Genomic DNA, 16,835 nt, shown 5'->3' with positions numbered 1-16,835 from the left:
TTTTGAGAAGACGCCTCACACTCGTCGGGATGGCTACAGTTTAAATATCCCTTATCTGAAATGCTTGGGACCGGAAATGTTTCAGATTTCAGAATTTTTTTTTGACTTTGGAATATTTGCTTTACTGGTTGAGCAGCCCTAATCCCAAAATCCTAAGTCTGAAATGCTCTAATGAGCATTTTCTCTAAGTGCCATGATGGCCCTCAAGTTCTGGTTTTGTAACTTTTGGAGCTCAGATATTTGGATTAGGGATACTCTCCCTGTACTAAAAACAAACAAACAAACACAAAAAACCACCACCACCACCAACAAAACAAAACAAAATAGCAGGTGTTTGGTGAGGATGTGGACAAATTGGAATCTTTGTGCATTGCTGGTGGGAACATAACATGGTGCAGCCCCCGTGAGAAATAGTACAGCGCTTCTTCAATAAAATTAAAAATAGAATCGGCTGGTGCGGTGGCTCCCGCCTGTAATCCCAGCACTTTGGGAGGTGAAGGCAGGCGGATCATTTGAGATCAGGAGTTCCAGACCAGCCTGACCAACATGGCAAAACCCTGTCTCTACTAAAAATACAAAAAACATCAGCTGGGCGTGGTGGCTCACGCCTGTAATCCCAGCTACTCGGGAGGCTGAGGCAGGACAGTTGCTTGAACCTGTGAGGGGGAGGTTAAAGTGAGCAAAGATGGTGCCACTGCACTCCAGCCTGGGCGACAGAGCTAGATTCTGTCAAAATGAAATGAAATGAAATGAAATAAAATAAAATAAAATAATCTCTGAAGGCTAAAGAGAGAAATTGGGTCAGCTGAAGAGTTTACAGATTTGCAGAGAATAGAGGCAAGGAAGCTTTGTGAACTACTTTTAGGTTGTGAAACTTGGTCTTGATTCAGCCCCCACATGGTCTTCATATACAAAGCTTCTTTGCAGAGGAAGCTCTTTGGAGAAAGATAACTGGTGAGATAGAAAGCACAGCCAAGAGATAACAAGGGAGACTTCTCTGGAGAATTTTGTGGATGAAGAGGAAAAACAAATCCATAAGTTCATGGGGATAATGAGTTATTTGAAATCAGAAAGAGTGATTAACATGGAGGCGGGGCGCAGTGGCTCATGCCTGTAATCCCAGCACTTTGGGAGGCTGAGGCAGGCGGATTGCCTGAGGTCAGAAGTTCGAGACCAGTCTGGCCAACATGGTGAAACCCCATCTCTACTAAAAATACAAAAAAATTAGCCGGGCCTGGTGGTGTGCACCTGTAATCTCAGCTACTCGGGAGGCTGAGACAGGGGAATTGCTTGAACCAGGGAGGTGGAGGTTGCAGTGAGCCGAGATTTCGCCACTACACTCCAGCCTGGGCAACAGGGCGAGACTCCATCTCAAAAAAAAAAAAAAAAAAAAAAAAAAAAAAAGCAAACCAAACCAAAGCACACAAACAAATAAACAAACAAAAAACATAAGGCGATTCTCTACAGGTGTTTTACTGCTAGAAGATCATGCTCCTCATTTCCCAAAGACTCACAGAGAACAGAAGACGGGTTGCATGAGAAGTGAATAACAAGAGGTTATAGTGCTTATTTGGGTTGGGGGCAAACACGACATTTCAATATTAACTTGTTTATTTATTTATTTTTCGGTTATACATCATTGCTGGTATATGTACTTTATTTTATTTTTTAGAGATGGGGGGTCTCGCTATGTTGACCAGGCTGGTCTCGAACTCCTGGCATCAAGCCATCCACCCATCTTGGCCTCCCAAAGTGTTGGTATTACAGGTGTGAGCCGCTGTGCCCAGGCTAACTCGTTTTTTTTCTTTGGTCCAGCAAGGCTTGTGAACGTGTCTGGGAACAACGTAAAATCTGGCTTGAAAAAAAAAACTCTCAACTCAAAGCTCCAAGACAGAGCTGAGATGCTTTTGAAGGAGACAGCCTCATTGGTCTCCTTGTCGGAGAGGCCCCAACTTATCAGTAAATATTGGTTAACATCTATCATCCGGTGGGACTAAGCATGGAACCAATTGCCCTTGCACAGAAGGCCACGTATTGTAGTATTCAACATAGATGGAATGACCAGGAAAGGCAAAACCACAGATATAAAAAGTAGATTAAGGCCAGGCGCGGTGGCTCACCCCTGTAATCCTAGCACGTTGGGAGGCCAAGATGGGCGGATCACGCACCAGCCTGGTCTATATGGTGAAACCCCGTCTCTACTAAAAATACAAAAATTAGCCGGGCATGGTGGTGCGCGCCTGTAATCCCAGCTACTCGGCCGACTGAGGCAGGAGAATCGCTTGAACCCAGGAGGCGGGAGGCGGAGGTTACAGTGAGCCGAGATGGCACCACTGCACTCCAGCCTGGCGACGGAGCGAGAAAAAAATAAATAAATAAAAAATTGCTAAGATTGTTATTAAATCCGCTGGGAGAGTCTTTCATCATGTTAGCAGGATCATTGTGTCCTCTGGTGGCAATAACACGCAACTGCAACTGACTTGCCTGTGCAGAAAAATCTTTCCTGAATCCTGAAAGCTGCATTCTGTTCTATTAGCTTAAGAAGGAAATCTGACACTGATCCGCACAGTGTGTTTTATGATCCTGCACATAAAGATTAGGTGCTCAAGGATGCAGAGGAGCCCACTGCTCCCAGAGCAGGTGCCTGAGCCTAGGAGGCATCTGACCAGAGTCTCTGTCGCCCAAGCTGGAGTGCAGTGGTGCGATCTTGGCTCACTGCAACCTCTGCCTCCAGGGTTCAAGCGATTCTCCTGTCTCAGCCTCCCAAGTAGTTGGGATTATAGGCACGCACCACCATGCATGCCTGTAATTTTTTGTATTTTTAGTAGAGACGGGGTTTCACCATGTTGGCCAGACTGGTCTCAGACACTTGACCTCAGGTGATCTGCCCGCCTCGACCCCCAGAGGGCTGATATTACAGCGTGAGCCACCGTGCCTGGCCGAACGACAGGATTTCAAACCTGAACTCGAGAGGTAGCCCAGACTGGGGATCTGCACTGGGAAGTCATCCGCAAGGACGTGGTGGCTGGAGCTATAGACAAAGGGAAAGTTATCCAGGGAGAGTGAGGGTGTGGAATGGGGAGAGAGAGGGCCCGCAACACAGTCCTAAGGAACACCAGCACTTTTTTCTTTTTTTTTTGAGACGGAGTCACCCAGGCTGGAGTGCAGTGGCATGATCTCGGCTCTTTGCAACCTCCACCTCCCAGGTTCAAGCAATTCTCCTGCCTCAGCCTCTCAAGTAGCTGGGATTACAGACACCCACCACCATGCCCAGAATTTTTGTAGTTTTAGTAGACATGGGTTTCACCATGTTGGCCTGGCTGGTCTTGAACTCCTGACCTCAAGTGATCCACCTGCCTAGGCCTCCCAAAATGCTGGGATTACAGGCATGAGCCACCGTGTCTGGCCCAGTTATCGCTTTCTGAGAGAGCAGTTTCTCCAAAGTTTTCAGTTTGACATAATCAATATAACCATCCTGCGTATTAGGGGATGGCTGGTCCTTCACTCCTTCAGCATCTTTGGTTAACCGGTACCTCGACTTGGCCATATCCACAGGTGGGGGAGGTCAGGAGATGACACCCCTAGTCACTGGGGCTGTGGGGAACATGGTCTCTGAAATGGAACAAGGCTGACCAGGCCGATGGGTGGCTCACAGTGTCTGCTGGAGGTTCCTTTTGCTGCTCAGGGCCAGGGCATGGCTGGAGGAAGAGGCCCCACCCAGGAAGTTCCGCAGGGGCTTACACAGTCTTCCCAGACCCAGAAGCACAATCTCCAAAAGAGTGAACAAGAGACGGAACCCACTGACCCCAAACATGGCTTTTAGAAAGATGATCTTCTCCGAGGGGTGGGAAAAGGTGCAAGTTAATCTATACGGGCAAGGCTCTTGGCCACATGCAAAGGAGCTGGGCATCTGGAACCCATACAGGTGGTACTGCAACCCCGGCGCTGTCCCCTCCAGGACCAGCTGAGCTCCCAGCTGAGCCACATAAGCTCAGAGCAGCCTGAGGCTTCCAGCCCCTGGGGTATCTCTGCTGCTCTCCCCTCCCTGGATCAGGGTGTCCTCTTCCTCCTTCCCCTTTCATGATTCTTCCCAGTGCCAGATCACGTGATACAGAGTGAAACCCGTGTAGAGGACGCTAGGTACAGCCACCAAGATGACCTGGAAGACCCAGAAACGCAGCGGGGAGAAGGGGTGGAAGGCATCGAAGCAGGCAGCCTTGCATCCCGGCTGCTGGGTGTGACACACGAATTCACTCTGCTCATCACCATAGACTCCAGGCCCACTGGCAGCCAGCAGCACAAGGCGGAATCCCAGGAGCACGGGAAACAGGAGGCGCCCCACGGGGGTGGAGTGCCAGCTCTCCTCCGCCAGCAGCCACCACCTCAGGAACCTGCCACACATCCTGTTAGGGAGTTTTAAAAAAAGATTATTACACGTTAATGATTTTTTGTTTTTAAAGACCTCTGTTGCCCAGGCTGGAGTACAATGGTGTGATCATAGCTCACTGCAGCTTCCAACTGTTGGGCTCAAGCAATAGTCCTGCCTCGGCTTCCTGAGTAGCTGGGACTACAGGTGCATGACACCACGCCCAGCTAAGTTTTAATGTTTTTATAGATATGGGGTCTTGCTATGTTTCCCAGTCTGGTCTCAAACTCCTGACTTCAAGCAATCCTGCTGCCTCGGCCTCCCAAAGTGCTGGGATTACAGGTGTGAACCATTGCACCAGGTTATGAGTGATTTATTTTTTATTTTTTGAGACAGAGTCTTGCTCTGTCGCCTAGGGTGTAGTGTAGTGTCGCGATCTCTGCTCACTGCAACCTCTGCCTCCCGGCTTCAAGAGATTTTCCTGCCTCAGCCTTCTGAATAGCTGGGATTATAGGCGTGCGCCACCACAGCTGGCTAATTTTGTGTATTTTTAGTAGAGATGGGGTTTCACCATGTTGGCCAGGCTGGTCTTGAACTCCTGACCTCAGGTGATCCACCTGCCTTGGCCTCCCAAAGTGTTGGAATTACAGGCGTGAGCCACTGCGCCGGGCCATGTATTGATTTATGACTTTGCCTGTAACTTCTGCTTCTCTGCCTCTAAAAACCCTTACCTACAAGCCATTGGGGAATTTAGGTCTTACACTTGAGCTGGCTGATTCTCCTTGCTTGGCACCCTGCAATAAATGCCTCAGTTTCTCTCACTGGAATCCACATGTCAGTGTTTGCAGCACTCGGTGGTTGGACCCAAGTTCGATGAGGTAACAGACGTCCACTGGGTGTGCTGTAATCCCGCGGAGGTTTTCCTCCATAATAAAAGGCAGGAATTGGCTGGGCGCCGTGGTTCATGCCTGTAATCCCAGCACTTTGGGAGGTCGAGGCGAGTGGATCATCTGAGGTCAGGAGTTGGAGACCAGCCTGGCCAACATGATGAAACCCCGTCTCTACTAAAAATACAAAAAATTAGCTGGGTGTGGTGGCGGGCGCCTGTAATCTCAGCTACATGGGAGGCTGAAGCAGGAGAATCCCTTGAACCCAGGAGTTGGAAGTTGCAGTGAGCCGAGATCGCGCCATTGCACTCCAGCCTGGGCAACAAGAGTGAAATTCCCTCTTAAAAAAAAAAAAAAAAAAAAGACGGCGGGAATTGTGCGAGTTGTGTGAGGAAGACCGGATGACCGTTATCTCATGGCCTTTGCATCCAGGCTTTGAGCCAAATTCTCAAGGACTGGATCCTAACACTTGGCTGCAACTATTTCCTTGACCACTAGGGGGCAGGCAAAAGCCATAGCGAATCCGGCCTAGCGCTGATTGGAACCTGCTTGAGAAAAAGACCTCTTTGTTTAAGCCGGCGGTCCCCAATCTCTTTGGTACTAGGGACCGGCTCCGTAGAAGACAGTTTTTCCACGGACTGGGGAGGGGAATGGTTTTGGGATGATTCCAGTGCATCCCGTTTATTGTGCACTTTATTTCTATTATTATTACATCGTAATATATAATGAAATAATTCTACAACTCGCCATGGTGTAGAATCAGTGGGAGCCCTGAGCTTGTTTTCTTGCAACTAGATGGTCCCATCTGGGGTTGATGGGAGACAGTGACAGATCATCAGGCGTTAGATTCTCATAAGGAGCGTGCAGCCTACATACCTTTCTTGCATAGTTCACAATAGGGTTCGTGCTTCTGTGAGAGTCTAATGCTGCTGCCGATCTGACAGGAGGTGAGCTCAGGAGGTAATTGGAGCAATGGTCGGGGGGTGGGGGAGCAGCTGTAAATACAGATGAAGCTTCGACCCTGCAGCTCACCTTCTGCTGTGTGGTTCGGCTCCTAACTGGCTATGAACGGGTACCGGGAGTTGGGGACCCCTGCCTTAGACTATCTTGTCTCTCTCTGGTGGACTCTCCTGGGGATAGTTCCCAGGTAGGCTGGAGGAATGATGCACACTGAATCAGGCAAAAGACATCAATCAGGTATAGCAAGGTATACATATGTTAAGGTCCTCTTCAATTTCTCTGAGCTTTGCTTTTTCAAACTTCTTTCCCAGTAGAATTCACTGTCCCAGCCAAAAGTTTCTTCCTGGTCGTCAGAAATATTTAGTGCTTTCTATTGCCTTTGCTTACGTATTTATTGATTCATCCAGAAATTATGTATTAATTACCTATTGTATTAAAATGTGTATTTATTTATTTATTTTTGAGACACGGTCTTGCTCTGTTGCTCAGGCTGGAGTGCAATAGTACAATCATAGCTCACAGCAGCCTTGACCTCCCATGCTCAAGTGATCTTCCTGCCTCAGCCTCCCAAGTAGCTGGGACTACAAGTGTGTGCCACCATGCCCAGATAATTTTTTATTTTTTTAAATGTAGAGACAGGGTCTTGCTATGTTGCCCAGACTGATCTGGAACTCCTGGCTCAAGCAATCCTCCCACTTTGGCGTCCCAAAGAGCTGAGATTACAGGCATGAGCCACTGTGCCCGGACCTATTGTATATTTGATTCTCTGGTAGGCACTGGAGACTCAAAAGAACAGGGAATGTAAAATCCCATTCTGCATGGAAATCTTTTGACCTCGACTTGGCAAGCTGTCTTAGGCCTCCACATCTCTCTGAAATCCGAATTGCTCCAGGAAGTTTTCCCTGAGTATCTCAGTAGTCCTGTGTCCCTCTCCTCCTGCCCCACACCTGCCCAGGACTTGAATCCTGTGGCTTCTCTCTCCTCCTTTATCATCATCCATGTCTCCTGTTATAGATGAGGTCACATCTCCTATTCCAATTTTCCTTATCCCTGGTCTGATCATGTGGATTTTGGTTTCTTCGTTGATCTTAAATGTTTAACTTTCACCTTTTATTTGCTCCAAGTGTCCTCATATTCACATATCACATGCTATATTTTTTCCTCTTGATTATTTGCATTTTCTTTTTTTGAGACAGAGTCTTGCACTGTCGCCCAGGCTGGAGTGCAGTGGCGAGATCTCAGCTCACTGCAACCCCCGCCTCCTGGGTTCACGTGATCCTCCTGCCTCAGCCTCCCCCGTAGCTGGGATTACAGGCACACATCACCAAACCCGGCTATTCTCCTGCCTCAGCCTCCCAAGTAGCTGAAATTATAGGCACACACCACCACACCCGGCTAATTTTTTGTGTTTTCAGTGAAGACGGGGTTTCACTATGTTGGCCAGGCTGGTCTTAATCCCTGACCTCGTGATCCGCCCGCCTGGGCCTCCCAAAGTGCTGAGATTATAGGCGTGAGCCACCGCGCCTGGCGACTATTTGCATTTTCTTTCCTGAATTTGGCTACTGTTCATATAGGATGTTTTTGCCCTGGAAGGGAGAAAGGTGGATTTCATGTAGACTTAAAAAAAAAAAGTAATTTCTCAGCTTTGATTTTCAAATTGGAGTCGAAGAGTTAAAACAAAAAATTGGAGCCTTCAAATTTAGGCTTTCATGAAAGATAAGATGATTAACTCAGAATTCCAAAGACTGGGAATGATTCTTCTATGGAACCCAGCTTGGAGGATGGATTTTGGAATAATCCAGAGTGGGAGGCTGAGTATAGGATGTAAAGAAAGTTCTTGTCGCTAGACACAGTGGCTCACGCCTGTAATGCCAGCATTTTGGGAGGCCGAGGCAGGCAGATCACCTGAGGTCAGGAGTTCGAGACGAGCCTTGCCAACATGGTGAAACCCTGTCTCTACTAAAAATAGAAAAATTAGCCGGGCGTAGTGGCTGATGCCTGTAATCCCAGCTACTTGGGAGGCTGAGGCAGGAGAATCGCTGGAACCCGGGAGGCAGAGTTTGCAGTAAGCCAAGATTGCAACACTGCAATCCAGCCTGGGCAACAGAGCAAGACTCCATCTCAAAAAAAAAAAAAAAAAAAGAAAAAGAAAAAGGAAGAAAAAAAGGAAAGTTCTTTTCACACAGGAAGGAAAAGCACAGACACAGGCAGGTGAGGCTTCATGAGAAGGTCAAGGTGAGAGCTCTGCTGTGTGTTCGGGGTTGATACCTGTGCATGGCAGTTGGTGACTCATTTGAGGAAACTCACTCTCAGGGACTCAGAGGGAGTCTGAGAACCTCAGGGCCAATTCCCGCTTCATTGAGCTGTACCCTGGAGAGCTGAGAGCTCTCAAATAAGCTTTGGCTGGTGGGCCAAGGCCAACATGGTGTGGAGATGTGGAGCAGCTGGAGTGGAGGGCTGGGTCTCCCAGGGAGCCAAGAAGTGTGGGGAAACTGAGGCACAGAAGAATCTTGGTTGTGTGAAAGAGCTTGCAGGGTTCTAGCACCTCACAGCCAGAGTGGCCATGGCCACGCCTGTGGATGTCAGCAGGGGACACCTGAACAATCCCTAAGGGACAGTGGATCCGGGCCATGCTTGGGATTGCCCAAGTCAGGGTGCCCAGGAACCATGGCCTCCAAGGGAAACCAAGAGTTTCAGATGAATTCAATGCTTGGGAGCAGGACCAATGAGAAAATCACATCACATTTCTATAGCATTTTACAGTTAATACTGTTCTCTGTAGTGCTTGACAAAGAGAGATGATTATTTATTAGTTTCCACAGATTAGACAATGGCGGGGGGTGGTTCAAGGTGAGACGATTTTTGGGTCCGAGTCAGCTCAGGACAGGCATCCCAGTCTTCGGTCTCCAAATCCACCTCCTGTCTGTCCCCCCACACTGCTCCTTGGGCCTTGAGGATCCATTGACGGTGATTTCGGTGGTTCAGCTCCCACATCAGGCAGGAAGGGCAGCTACTGGGGCTGAGATCCCACATTGCCTCCAGCCCTTGCTTCCTACCTGGCCTCCCTGGGCACCACGAGGGGCTGGGCCAGGCTGCTGTGCTGCTCGTGGCAGGAGTAGGGGGCTGTGTCCTGCAGGGGCACATGCACCAACAATCAGGTCAGGTAAGTGCCGTTTCCACCGTGAAGAACATCTCCCCGTAACTCAGGCTCCTGCACCTCACCTGCCCGAGTCCAGTGCACATCAATTTTCCCTGGGTAGAAGTCGTAGGCCAGGCACTTGAGTTTCTTCTTTTCTCCTGGGGCCTGGTGGCTGGTGACCACCACAGAGGGAGGATCTGTGGAGGGATAGAGTGTGACACTGCAGGCTTGAGGTCGACTTCTCCCGGCCCAGGTCTCTTCTCACCCCTACCCCTGGATGTCAGCAATCAGCAGAGCTCTAAGCTCTGTATCTGCCCGCCCCACTGCCCCCTGCCCTGGGACACTTTCCAGAAGATCAGGGAAGGCTGAGGCTTTCCGTGATCCTTCTCTGTTGGATCATGGAATGTCCTGGCTCCCCTCTCGCCCATTCTCCACCCCACTCATGTATTGACTCTGATAAGTTGTGAATGCTCTGTGCACTTTCCCATGTTTTCCCACATCTGAGTGGGCTTTGGAGTTCTGTCCCCCAATCTCAGTCCAGCTGCTTGGTTCAGCCCATGCCTCTATCCAGCAACCGCTTCCCTGCAGCACTGCACAATCCTGAGTCTCACTATGTCTGCAATCCAAGTCTCAGCTTGCAGCCATCGATTCCACTCACACTGGCTTGCTGTTGTCCTTCTGGGGCTGACATTTTACACACCTCCCTTCTCTCCACCACCCAGATGGGAGGCATCATTGTAGAGAGAAACAACGACGGCATTTGGAATCTGAAATCTGGAATTCAAGTCCTAGCTCTTCCTTTTTTTTTTCTTTTTTTTGAGACTGAGTCTCGCACTATTGCCCAGGCTAAAGTGCAGTGGCGCGATCTTGGCTCATTGCAATCTAGTCCTCCTGGGTTCAAGCAATTTTCATGCCTCAGCCTCCCGAGTAGCTGGGATTACAGGCGCCTGCCACCACGCCAGGCTAATTTCTGTATTTTTGGTAGAGACGAGGTTTCATCATGTTGGCCAGGCTGGTCTCGAACTCCTAACCTCAAGTGATCCGCCCACCTTGGACTCACTCCCAAAGTGTTGGGATTACAGGCGTGAGCCAGCACGCCTGGCCACAGCTCTGCCTCTTACACACAGTGTTACCCTCACCTCTGTCACCTCCAGCTCCTCATCTCTCAATGGGTGATATTTAGGGAAGCCTACCAGTGAATCAGTGGCTTTCCTGGCCCATTCTGCCTGAAATTTTGATGTCCTCCTAGGAAAGGAATGAATCCTGGAAGTTGAAAACTGGGGTTCTACGTGACTTACATGGATAGAGGAGATTGGCCTAAGATGCTCTCTGAGCTCCCAGCCTGAGATCACCTTGGTTTTTCCCAGCTTAGCACTGGATAGCAGGAAGCAGTGAGTACCTTGCCGGTCCAGGATATTTTTGCTGTATTTCAGGTATTTCCGCAGAGTCGCAGGGCACTCCTCCTCCAGGTAAGCCTTGGCCCGCTGCACGTAGACTGGTTCTGCCTCCTACTTCTGCTTGGTGTTCTGGGCTTCCGGGACCAAGGGGACCCAGGCTGGGATTTCTTTGTTGAATTCAATGTAGTCCTTTCCATCATAGGCATTCTTCCAGAATGCTCCAGTGCTTCTGTTATTCTGGATCTCACAACCAAACCTTTCCTGCAAGGCGTGAGACCCTGAAACCTCCCCTGACCCCACAGGAAGCCAGTCAGCCTAGTGCCAACTGAATAACTCTTAGTCCTGCACTCTTCACAACTCAATAGGAGGAAAGGCTTTTGCAATCTAAGCATGCAGTTCCGTAATCATGGCATATGATTTTATCTGGACGTTCAGTTGACACAGAGTGGCAAAGACTATATGGATTGGCATTTCGGGCCAATTTGAGATGAAATATGCATTCCTCCCAGCCAGGGAAGTTAAGAGAGCTACAGGCTGTGGGCAGATTTCTGTCTCTTCTGTAGCATCTCTTTTTATTTGTTTGAACTTATGGGGAGTGTTTAGGAACCTGTCACAACCACACCAAAGTACATTTCCGAATTTGATAGAAATTATTTGTGATTCCATATGAGGAAAGGAAGGCTCTCCTTTTCTCTCAGTTCTAGGTGAAGTTCATATCATCACCTAAATCAACCTAATCTGTCTGACTATTTCTTTGTTTCTTTTTTTTGAGACAGAGTCTTACTCTGTTGCCCAGGCTGGAGTGCAGTGTCATGATCTTGGCTCACTGCAACCTCCATCTCCCGGGTTCAAGCAATTCTCCTGCCTCAGTCTGCTGAGTAGCTGGAATTCCAGGTGCGCAACACCACGCGAGGCTAATTTTTGTATATTTAGTATAGGCGGGGTTTCGCCGTGTTGGCCAGGCTGGTCTCGAACTCCTGACCTCAGGTGATCTGACTGCCTTGGTGTCCCAAAGTGCTGGGATTACAGATGCGAGCCGCTGCGCCTGGCCTGATCACTTCTTTCTTCCTTTCTGGTGTTTGATATCTTTATCCCAAATCTCTAAAGTCCCAACCTTCTTGCCCATTAGCAACAACTCTCAGAAATGGACCTCATAGGGCAGAGGACACAGCCTCTTCATTCTGATGATAAAAACAGGTGTTTACCTAGCACAGGTTGGTGCTGTTGGCATAGACTCTGACAGCTCTCAAGCTGTCCGGGCTCAAGTCCCAGGTCTCTTCCCGCCCCAACCTGGTGTGTTGTGTGAACTGGAGCCAGTCACCTCCTTGTGCCTTTATTTCCTCACCCCTGAAACAGCAGTGCCAAAAGCACGGTTTCAGGGGGTTATTCTGAGCATTATATATGCTCATAAATGGGCCTGGCACAAAGTAAGTGCTCAGTAAATGTCAGCTACTCTTATTTCCTAATACCCTGTGTTCATCTCTTCATCCTCCTTCCTCATAATTATCCACTTTGCCATTTCTATTCCTGTCCATCAAAGCTTCTCCCAGTGTCTTTCCTGATCACCTGTGTCCCCTCCTCTCCTATGGCGAACACACAGCCTGGGTCATTTTCCTTACCAAGACCTCCCATCCCTCATCCTTCAAACGTCTGCTTATCTCTTGCCTCCTTTTGGAAACCTTCAGATCCCATGTAGCACCTTGGGCATTTTTGTACTTAGAAGCCCATCTTTTGACACCCACTCCATGATAATTTAACACCAGCAGTTCACGAGGCCTGGGGTTGGCTGCCTTGGGGCTGGCAGTGTGGTTTAGGAGAAAGAACGCTGGGCCGGGGGCAGGGGGACTGTCTCTGCGCGGGCTCTGCCACCAGCTCCTCCAACCACAGGGCAGGTGGCCCTTCCTGGGTCTGCATCTTATGGTGAGGAGGAGCTTTAGGGCTGCAGGGATCTCTAACAGCCTGTGGTTTTGAATCCAGCACTTCCTGAGCCCCCAGCATGGGCTATGGTGTGTGCTGGGTGCTTTTCTCTGTTGATTCCACAAATTTCAATTGAGCCAATATTGGCTGTACCCTGTCCTAGGTGATGGAGCTGCAAGGGAGATCAGGACAGACTGTGACATCCTTCATAGAACAGACATAGTTAAATATTACAGACTTGTTTGGAGGTAGGTCTCAGTGCTCCAATGTTTGCAGATTTCAACCAGATATTTTGGGAACGTTTCACTGTCAACAGCTAGGACTGGCAGAGCCACCAGGTGAGCCCAGGTCTGAGTGACTTTGAGAGTGGCTCACTCTCCAGGCAACCTCCCTGGACAGGGGTGAGTCTGATGCCTTCTCACAGGGAGATCAGCCTCCGATGGGTGGGGTGTGGAGGTGAGAGGTCAGAGGTGCCTAGATAGGAAGTGACTCTGCCATCACTTCCTGTGTGACCTGAGACCTGGGATGAGGATGGAGCAATTGATGGGGAAGGGGACAGCACTGTGCTGTGGGGTGGGCGGGATGCGGACATGTCTGTGTTTCTGCTGTGTCTCCTGTTCCTCCCCTGGGATTGGGACTATTTCCATCCTGCTGACCCCTTGCCACTCACACTTGGGGGGCTGCCTCTTGGGTTAGACCTTCCACCCCCGTGGTCTGTTGTTCACTGACCGTTACCGTCATTGTAATACTCCATGATGTTGTTCAGGGTCTCCATAAAGATGTCCTCCCTGGCCTTCTGAACTTGGCTCTGCTTCTCCCAGTCCTCTACTCCTTCCACATGTCTCCATGGTCCCAGGGGCTCAGCCTTCCTGTCTTCACTGTTGTAGTGGAAGAAGGCACGGCCATTGAGGAAGACAGTGCCCTGCAGCCTGTGGGTGCCTTTGCCAGACCTGGACAGCCCAGTGTAGAGATAGGTCAGAGAGTAATGACCTGCAAAAGAAAAGACTCTGAGGGCTGGGGTCCATGCAAGGGTGTCCCATTGTGGGGCTGCAGAGGGCCAGGAGGGGAGGCCTGGCCACTGGCCTCTTCCTCCCCAGCTCTCTCCTCTGCCATCAGCTTCACACCATTGGAGCCTCACTCAAGGAAACAGGCTCTACTTTCATGCTGGGGATGATATTTCAGAGACCATTCTGTTTCTTCACTACAGAGTTTAATCTGCTTGGCACAGAAGAAGATAACATTTCTCAGCCTCCTTATAGATAGATTGGAACCATGTGACTGAGTTTTGTCAAACAAGAATGTGAGTTGAAGTGACTGATGTCTTTCTTCTGGTCCAAGGCTCTACCACCTGGCTTGCCCCTACGGTCTCTTATCCCTTTCGTTGACTATGGAGGCCACAGGATGAAACAGAAGAGTCCCAAGATGCAAACAGCCTGGATCCCTGAGTCACCCTGCGGAGGAGAGGAACCTTGCCCAATCTGCATTGAACTTGACATGAGAAATAAACATTTCTAGTCTAACCGGACAAATACATATAGTTAGAAAGTGTAGGAAGGTGAATTTACTAGAAAACTCAAGAAGTGACCCAGAATGGATCAGCATAGGGTAAGGCTAGGATACCTCTCAGAATTCCTGGCATTGTATCTTGCAGTTTGGTACAAGATGGAAGCTGAGAGAGTGGGACATTTCCACAATTAGTTCCATAGTTAATTTAGAATATAATTTACACGAGTGTTAGTAATGTTGGAAGTCATATGGCAGATTTCTAATTTAAGTACTGAAGTCATTCTTGCTCATGAGTTTCTGAATGTGATTAGCCTTTAAATCAGACCTTGAGTAAAACAGATTACCCTCTACAATGTGGATGGGCCTCATCCAATCAGTGGAAGGCATCAAGAGAAAAGGCTGAGGTCCGCCAGAGAAGAAAGAATTCTGCCTCTAGACTACCCCTGGACTCAGGACCGCAACACCAACTCTTTGCTTGGTCTCTAGCCTGCTGGCTTGCTTTGCTGGTTTAGGACTTTTAGCCCTCAGAATTGTGTGAGCCACAAGAAATATTAAATAAAACTCCTCCCTTTCTCTGTTTTGTATATACATACACTTATATATGTATATTATACATATACACACATATTTAGTGTACATATGAATATACAATGTATATTCATATATACATATGTGAGTGTTTATACAATGTATATTAGTTTTGTTTCTCTGGAGAACTCCGAATAATTCATATTTGGGTGCAGAATGGGATTAATATTATAAATGTGATTATTATAAAACTAACGTGAAACACCTTTTTTTTTTATTCCTTTTATTTAGATTTTTTTTCTTTTTTTCTTTTTTAATTATACTTTAAGTTTTAGGGTACATGTGCACATTGTGCAGGTTAGTTACATATGTATACATGTGCCATGCTGGTGTGCTGCACCCACTAACTCGTCATCTAGCATTAGGTATATCTCCCAATGCTATCCCTCCCCCCTCCCCCCTCCCCACCACAGTCCCCAGAGTGTGATATTCCCCTTCCTGTGTCCATGTGATCTCATTGTTCAATTCCCACCTATGAGTGAGAATATGCGGGAAACACCTATTTTGACAATTTGTAAATGTCATGAATTTTATTTTATTTTACTTATTTATTTATTTTTTTTGAGACAGAGTCTCGCTCTGTTGCCCAGGCTGGAGTGCAGTGGCGCGATCTCTGCTCACTGCAAGCTCCATCTCTCGGGTCCACACCATTCTCCTGCCTCAGCATCCCGAGTAGCTGAGACTACAGGCGCCCGCCATTACGCCCGGCTAATTTTTTGTATATTTAGTAGAGACGGGGTTTCACCGTGTTAGCCAGGATGGTCTCGATCTCCTGACCTCGTGATCCACCCACCTCGGCCTCCCAAAGTGCTGGGATTACAGGCGTGAGCCACCGCGCCCGGCATGAATTTTAAACTCACACAACTTGAGAAGCCATTCACTTCCATGTCTTTATCCTGCACATTCTCATGCCACAAACAGCCTCCTTCCCCTCTCCTATAAATGACTCTTGATCTCCCCAAGCTCCCACTGTCTTCTCTTCCGGCTACTCGCTTTCCAGACCCACTGCAGTGGTGTCTGAGTGTGGGGTGAGGGCACGGGTTTCCTTCTAGCACCATCCCTCCAGCCAACCTGCCTTCCCACTTTCCCCTTGGGGGCTGTTCTCTCTTTTCCTCAGCGTCAGGCAGGTGTACCCAGCCATCGGAAGGAGGGAAGGAACAGGAGCAGAAGCAGCTCCAGGCCTGTGGTTCCTGCTCCATCCTGGCTCTCCACCCCAAGCAGGTCGCTTGGTCTTTGGAGTCTTTGTTTTCACTGTAAACTAAGGGGTTTTAGATTCAGATTCCTGAAGGTCTTATTTTGGGTGAGGGCAGAGGCTCCCTGAATGCTCCTGGAAGTGTGTGAGCTGAGGGAGTTGACAGCCTTGGACACCTGTTCCTGCCATATGCCAGGGAATCCCAGCTGCATCCAGCCTGTCTCCCAGCCACATGTCCTGTTCCTCACCTCCTTCCAGTCCTCTCCAGCACCCATCCCTTGCTTTCCCCACTCACCATCTCGGGTCTCCTGGGGGACAGCAGGACCCACAAGCAGCAGCAGAGACAGCAGGACAGACACCATTCTTATCATTGTGTCTGCTTGGAAGGTTCTGGGCAGGAGGCACAGGTATTATCCTGGGTCCTGGGGCCATGCCCAGGGGAGGTGAATCTACAGGCCAATGGGAGTACCAGGCCGGGCTCCTCCCCTGACAGTAAGAAAGAAGTATGCACAAGCCAGGCTGGGCAGAGGTTGTGATCAGTGAGTCTACACATAGGATATGCAAATTCAGAGCTGAGACAGTTGATCTCTGGACTGAGGATTTGTGTGTGCCTGGGGCGGAAGGATGCCAGTGTGTGGGAGGTGTGTGTGATGGGTGGCAGGTGCCTGGGATGTGTCGCCCTTCCAGTCTATTATGACACCCTCTGGGGTCACTTGGGTGTTGTCAGACCACACTTCATCTCTGCCTTCTGGAAAAACTCTCAACATGTCCAAGACATGGACATGGGTAGACCCCCGCTGGGGTGGGACCCTCACTCTCCCACATCCGATCCTGCCAGAGCTGTCTGGAGGACATTCCCATTCACATCTCTCCCTCTTTCCTT

The 16,835-nt window shown here is 49.1% G+C and overlaps 2 pseudogenes; both read right to left on the bottom strand.

The window, feature by feature from the left end:
- Positions 1-2,575: 2,575 nt before the first annotated feature.
- Positions 2,576-4,402, bottom strand: LOC103785595 (gap junction gamma-3 protein-like; annotated as a pseudogene).
- Positions 4,403-7,723: 3,321 nt separating this feature from the next.
- Positions 7,724-16,323, bottom strand: LOC100983193 (zinc-alpha-2-glycoprotein-like; annotated as a pseudogene).
- Positions 16,324-16,835: the final 512 nt, after the last annotated feature.

This window comes from Pan paniscus, chromosome 6, assembly GCF_029289425.2.
Source record: "Pan paniscus chromosome 6, NHGRI_mPanPan1-v2.0_pri, whole genome shotgun sequence".
NCBI lineage: Eukaryota > Metazoa > Chordata > Mammalia > Primates > Hominidae > Pan > Pan paniscus.
This window is presented reverse-complemented; position numbering and strand designations above follow the sequence as displayed.